The following is a 7,402-nucleotide window of genomic DNA, read 5'->3' on the forward strand; positions in this document are numbered from 1 at the left end:
TGGTGCATGGGATTGTTCCATCCTAAGTGCAGGACTTTGCACTTGTCCTTGTTGAACCTCATAAAATTTCTTTTGGCCTACTCCTCCAGTTTGTCTACGTCTCTCCAAATCCTAACCCTACCTTCCAGCATGTCTACTAATTTCCCCAGCTTTGTGTCATCTGCAAACTTGCTGAGGTTGCACTCTGCCATCTTCCAAGTCATTGAAGAAGACATTGAACAAAAAGAAGTACATGTCTATGTTATGTCTAACTAACAGTCATTGTTAGTTAACACAACCTAATTAGTATGTGTTAAAACACAGCTAAACATTCAATCTGACAGACAGTTCTTAACTAAACCAACAGCTATTTTAGTCACTGATGCCCACTATCAGCAAAACAATGTTTTCCTTGCCTGGTGTTCACCTACACCAGGGGCAGGCAATTATTTCAGGTGGAGGACCGCTTACTGAGTTTTGACAAGCCATTGAGGGCCACATGACAGGCAGCCTGGGGCAGATAAATATTAATTTTCTAAAATTTTTAGGGGCCCCGCAGGCCAGATAGAATGGACTAGTGAGCCACATCTGGCCCACGGGCTGCAGTTTGCCCACCCCTAACCTACACACTAAGAACCAGGAAACACCCTTCTGACCTATAAATGCTGCAAACAAGGCTTCAGTCCTATACAGATTTATACACATTTAAATTTAAATCTGTGCATAATCCCAGTGTCACTCTTTGCAGGATCAGAACTAAGGATTTCAAATGCTTTTAAGATATTCAGTGCAAGGACTGTCTAATTTTATGTTTGTGTGGTGCTGAAAATACTGGTTCCTCCCCCAGCTGTACTTCACAGGCAAGGCCATACTATAAATAAATATTAGTATTAATTATTTATTGATCTGAATGTATGAATAAATCAATAATACATCATACTATACAGAGGGGTGCTGGGACCATGACACTAGCAGGCAGGGAAGCACAAGGCTGCTTGGCTAAGGAAAGACGGCCTGTTTGTGAAGCCAGGCCACCCCTCTGCAAACTATGAAGAAACCAGCTGCAGATAGGGCAGCTCTATCAGTATGTTGGATCAGGGAGGCCAGCCCAGTTTGGTCATTCCCAGTTCTTCTAGGCACACCAGTAGGAAGGAACAGAACTCACCTCAGGACACAAGGCTTCAACTGCCTGCCTCCCACAGGCACTGTGCTTCCCCTACACCCTATGGACAGGTGAGGAAGAATTTCTCAGAAGGTGGAGCCAGCCACTAACCAGCTATCAGCTGCAACAGGAGAGTATTTATCTTTCTAGAGAAGACCTGTCTTTCTGAGGGCTCTTTCTAGGTCTCCAGGGAGAAAAACCATGCTGAGGCCTTCAAAGCCTCTGGACAAGATCATTGGAACCTACCAGTAATCCCTTTGGTTCTTGACAGCTGTGAGATTTTGTAAGGCTGTAGGAGGTCTGAGTGGCACTGCTCCTCTTGCACCAGCACCATAAAAGTCAAGAATCCTTCTCTGGGCTGGTTTTACTGGAAAAAAGCATTACTACATGCCTGATGAATAGTTGCAGAGCACAAAATGGGAACAGCCTGTACAGTCCCCTGTGGGGGGTGGAACAATTTACAGGACAACACCCCAAGTTTGCATGTGAAACAATCAGCACCCATTTATATTGGAAACTGCATAGACAACTAAGCCAGCAGACTGTTTCTTCCCTAAGGTACTCTCAGTTATAAGTCACTGGCCTACTCTTTTGAAGGTTAGCCAGCCTTTTATGACTTGTTTACAATGTTTCTGTGCTTAGTGTCACATCACTTACTTGTAAATTCATTATTTACTCAGTAAAATTTACCCTTTTGCCAAAAAAACCACATAAGTGGAACTTAAAAGGTACACAAGCCATAAAACCAGTTTTTAAGCTCAGTGCATATTAAGGGGTACATGAGCCTTGTATCAAGACTTGCCTTGGACTTCAGTGATATAAAGCATTTGTAATAACTTCCTGCACAAAGGGAATTTCATAGCAAGCAAAGTATGAAGGAGGAAAGGAAGTTTTATTATGGTAAATGATATAATATAATTTACCATAGACTTTTTAATACAACTCACTTTCATGACTATTTTTGGTTCAGTTAAGTTAGCCATAGTAAGTTTGTTTGAAAGTATTCCTACAGTCTATTTTATGTCCTAATTCTTAAGGATTTGCAAGATGATTTTGACTGGTAATTTTAAGTATATTCTTTTTTGATAATTATTTCCTAGATGAAGATTATGGCGCAGAAACAATTGTCATCCCAGACAAGGGACTTCTGCACCCTTTGTATCAGAGGAGATAACTATTTTTCCAAATACAAAGGTATGCATATGCACATCCACTTTGCTTGCACTTTTTCCTAGGTTCCTCTTAATCCTGGCTGGAGTGCAAGTAGAAACAGCAGAAAACTGTTCCATGCTTTTAACCTCCAGATTGTTTGTTGCTGGCCTGGAACATAAGTAGTTTATGGCCTCCATAGAGTTATAAATAAGGCCTTACTCTTGGTAGACCTTTTTCTGTATCTGTTGAAAGGATATGGATTTAGAGGTGTCAAGTAGTTTCTAGTTGGAGCTGCTACTGAGGCATTGTTAGGGGTCAGTCATTAGGTATCTCATTGCCTAGTATCCTTCCACATACACACAGTTTTCCAAAATCCCAAAGACAGTACACGGCTATCACCAATTTTGCAGCATCTTTTGCCAGTCGCAAAACTTTCCCTCACTCCTGTGTGTCAGGCAACCACTCCAGGTCTTCTCATTTAAGGTCTTTCCTGCCCATCCCAACACAAACTTCCTCCATGATCCACTTGATATTTTTCTTATCTCCATCCTGGTCAGCAGACAGTCACCCCAACATCTCTTCAGTTTACAGAGGTCAGTGGATAAACTCTTCCCTTTGCTCCTCACCCTCTCCAATTCCAGGTTCTCAAACTAGTATGAGCCAGCTGGCAAACTTGTTCTGCTTTCCTGTACCTAGCCTTCTATATAGCTTTACTGCCCTAACACTTCCACACAGAAAAGTCAGCAAGCCCACTCTTCTGCCACTGTTTCTAGTTCTAGACCTGAAGATCTGACTCAGAAAATCCACACATAAGCCTCTCTGCTCTTTTCCTTGAGGTATGCATATGCACACCCACCTTATTTACACCTATTCACCCCATTTCAGCCTCCTGCTTCTCAGATATCCCAACTCCAGCAGTTAACTACCTTTCTTCTTGCTGCCTATCTACATACACCTATTAGCTTCAGGTGTCAGCCTTCCTGCCTGTTCAGCTCGAGATGGAGCACACCTGCTCCATCACAAAAGCACTGAACTTACTTTACTAAAAGGAACCAAAGACTGGCACTGTACTCTGACCCTACCAGACAAACCACTGCTGGACCAGACCCAGAGGGGACCTCCTGAACCCCCATCTGCACCAGATGGATTTCACTTCAAAAGGATTCTTCAGCAATGGATGACCCCGCTCCACCTGAAGAGAACCCCCACAATGAGACTCTATATGGACTGAGACACTTTCTTCAAAGTACTTCCTCCACCATTGCAATGGGTTTGTGTGCATCTATCTTCTTCCTCTCTCAGTGTTGCAAACCCCCTCCCACTCCATCCCCCACCCCAGGCTTAGTTGGCTAACATTGTATTTTCTGTAGCCTAGTTGCGTTCCCCTCCTCACCCCCATCCCTCTAAATGTTAGTCCCTCACTCAGGCGATTTGTATTTCCCTACTGGCTTTGTCAGCTTTTTGGATTCACAATCCTAAACATCTACTAATAAAAATCAATTTGTGGCACCACAGGGAGAGTGTCAGGGCTGGCTCTAGCCCTCCTTGTGCCAGCCTGGTATTACAGTAGTTCCAGGCCTGGTGGCAGTTCCTTGTAAAAGGGAACACCCTCACATTTTAAGAGCCACAGAGATTTGAAAAAAAAAAAAAGGTTCTCACCAGCATGTTTGCTCAATATGGGCCATGTACTTCATAGTTATGCTCTGTGTTAGTTGCATTTAATCTTGGTACTTGTTTTCCATTACTGAGCACAGGTAGACGAAGTATTTAATATAGTTTCTTTGTATGCTAATGTAAGGTTAGGGGATTTTTTTCCCCATGGTGATTGAGCGGGGGAAAAACCTTCTATTTGAGTAAATACAGTAGGTACCTTAATATATAGGTTGCAAATTCAAAAGCGGCCAGATTTCACTGTAGTCACACCATAGTTTTGGCATGACTATGGTTAGGTTTAGGAGGACCTTTGACTTTCTGATATTTTTGCAAACTGTATGGCCAGTGTTCAGTTTGGGTAGGTGATGAAGTATCATGTGAATGATGAATGGTTGGATTCTTCAACACTTCATTTTCAGACATTTTAACATCTAGACTTTTAAACTGGATTACAACTTTTAAATATGTTTAATATCATTTTGGCTGTTAAACTGCCCTGAAACGCATGCAGAACCACAGCTTTTTATAAATAACTTTTAAAATGTTTTTATTTTTCCATTAATTCATATAAACATACATGTATTCCCAAAAATTATTTTAATTGCACTCATATAATTACTATAAAGTTACAAATATTTTATTAAAAGTGGCGAACTAGGAAACGCAATCTGTTTTATGGGATCAGAAAACAAAGTAATTAATATTCCTTTGATGGAGATCTCATTTTATGGACCAGCGTGCACTAAGTGACTCAAGCAGGATCTCTGGAAAGAGAGAAACCATTTAATAAAAAATGTTTCCCTGTCACAGGCTCATATTTACTCAAGTAAATAATAGGAATAATTTGATTACATGGGACAAGGTCTATCCAGTTACTCTTGCATCCTTTCATAAAAAAAAATCTTTCCGAGCCTCATGGATAATTTCTACTCAGTTATTTTTCTCTCTCAAGCTAAGCACAAAGGCTTACTGATGTGGTATGTCACCATAGTTGCAAGACAATTAGAAATTCTTCTCACAAAGGTACTCAAATACTATGGTGGGCCACAAAGTTCTGAGAGAGAGCTGCTCTCCTGTTAAGAGAAGGAGGAAAGTCTTGTGATCAGGACACTAGAACTGGGGCAAAATGCTGGATCACTGAAATCAATGGTTAAACCTCAATGGACTTCAACAGGCCCAGGATTTTATTTCTGGAATCTGATCCTAGCCTTGCCACATGCTTTTTATGTGTCCTTGAGTAAGTCATGGATTCATAGAATCACAGAAAATTAAGGTTGGAAGGGACCTCAGGAGGTCATCTAGTTCAACCTCCTCCCCAACTAGATCATCCCAGTGAAGGCTTTGTCTAGCCAGGTCTTTAAAACCTCTAAGGATGGACTACTACCTCTCTGGGTAACCTGTTCCAGACTTTACTACCCTCCTAGTGAGAGAACTTTCCCTAATTGCTAACATAAACTTTCTTTGCTGCAACTTGAGACCCTTGTTCTGTCATTTTCCACCACCAAGTTCAGTCTAGCTCCATTCTCTTAAGAACCACCCCCAGGTAATTGGGAGCGGCTATTAAATTCCCCCTCAGTCTTCTCTTCTACAGACTAAATAAACCCAGTTTCCTCAGTCTTACCTCACAAGTCATGTGCCACAGCCCTCTAACCATTTTTGTTGCCCTCCACCAGACTCTCTCCAATTTGTCTACATCCTTTCAATAGTGGGGAACCCAAAGCTGGACACCGTCCTTCAGATATGGGCTCATCAGTGCCAAATCACTTCCTTCGATCTGCTGGCAATGCTCCTGCTAATACAGCCTAGCATCCCATTAGCTTTTGTGGCAACAAATGCATACTGTTGGCACATAATCAGCTTATTGTCCACTGTAACCCCCAGGTCCTTTTCTGGAGAGTTGCTGCTTAGCCAGTCAGTCCCATAGCCTGTACTGGTGCATGGGATTGTTCCATCCTAAGTGCAGGACTTTGTACTTCTCCTTGTTGAAACTCATGAGATTTCTTTTGGTTCAATCCTCCAATTTCTTGTGGTATCTTTGAATCCTAGCATACCCTCCAGTGTATTTATTGCTCCCCTGGACAGCTTGGTGTCATCTGCAAATTCGCTGAGGGTGCACTCCATCCCATCTTCCAGGTCATTGATGAAGATACTGAAAAATAAATAAATAAATGAAATGGTCCCAGGACTGACCCCTGGGGCACTGCACTTGACACCAGCTGCCAATTAGACATCGAACTATTGACTACTACCCTCCAAGCCTGATGATCCAGCCAGTTCTCTCTCTACCTTACAGGCCATTCCTCCAACCCATACTTCCTTAGCTTGCTTGCAAGAATGTTGTGGGAGACCCTTTCAAAAGCCTTGTTTAAGTCAAGGTATATCATGTCTACATCTCTTCCTGCATCCACAGAACCAGTCATCTCATCATAGATGGCAATCAGGTTAGTCAGGCATGACTTTCCTTTGGCAAATCCATGCAGACTGTTCCTAATCACCATCTTCATCTCCAAGTGCTTAGAAATGAATTCCTTGAGGACCTGCTTCATAATTTTTACAGGGACTGAGGTGAGGCTGGAAAAATCATGGAGCAGGTCTTCAAGAAATTCATTGAGGAAGCCATGTACTTTTTCAGTTCCTCTGTTTCCTCATCTGAAAAGTGTGGATAATAAATTTTTCATCTCTCACAGGGGCTTGAGATAAGTAAATTAATGAATGCAAGTAAAGTGCTTAAAAATCTCTGGTGATTTTTGTCACCTAGAGGCCTATAAACATAAAAAAATAGATAACAGGAATGATCAAGCACCACATTTTTACAAGCTTATTGGGAAAATTATGAAAGAAGTTTTGAGTTATATTTTAGTTTGAAATGTTTTTATTGGCTTTATATTTGATAAACTATGTGGATAAAATTGTGAAAGTTCTCCTTTGGAAAATAGGACTTAGGCTATAATGTTAGTTAAGATGCTTTTGAAAATGTTGCATTTGAATCTGTCTACATTCTTGCTTATGGCTAGATGAAATAATGTTAGTCACTGTGTCCTATCTGTGCCAGAGTTTCATTAGCTTCCTGTGCTGCCAATAGAGCAGTGAAAAATTTTGCCCACGAAATTTGTTAGTGTAGACGGTCTTCACCAGCTATGAAGATGGTCCTGATAGTAGTTCTTCTGCGTCTCTTTTATACCATTTATCACTAGTTTTGAGAGCAACTATAATTGAGTGGAACCCCATAAAAATATTCCTTTTAGTTGAATGAATGCACACTGAAAATCTATCAAAGACAAAAATATCCAATTACCTGTGGGTGCACACATCTCACATGACAATCACTCTCTCTCCAGTTCTAATCCTGAAAGGGAATTTATGAAACTCCTTTTGTAGACAAACCTACAAACTTCACTTCATAAATCTACTAGATAAAAAAAAAAAAAAAAAAAAACAAAAAAAAAAAAAAAACAC

This window comes from Gavialis gangeticus, unplaced genomic scaffold (genome assembly GCF_001723915.1).
Source record: "Gavialis gangeticus isolate Ggan-Ray unplaced genomic scaffold, GavGan_comp1, whole genome shotgun sequence".
Taxonomy (NCBI): Eukaryota; Metazoa; Chordata; order Crocodylia; family Gavialidae; genus Gavialis; species Gavialis gangeticus.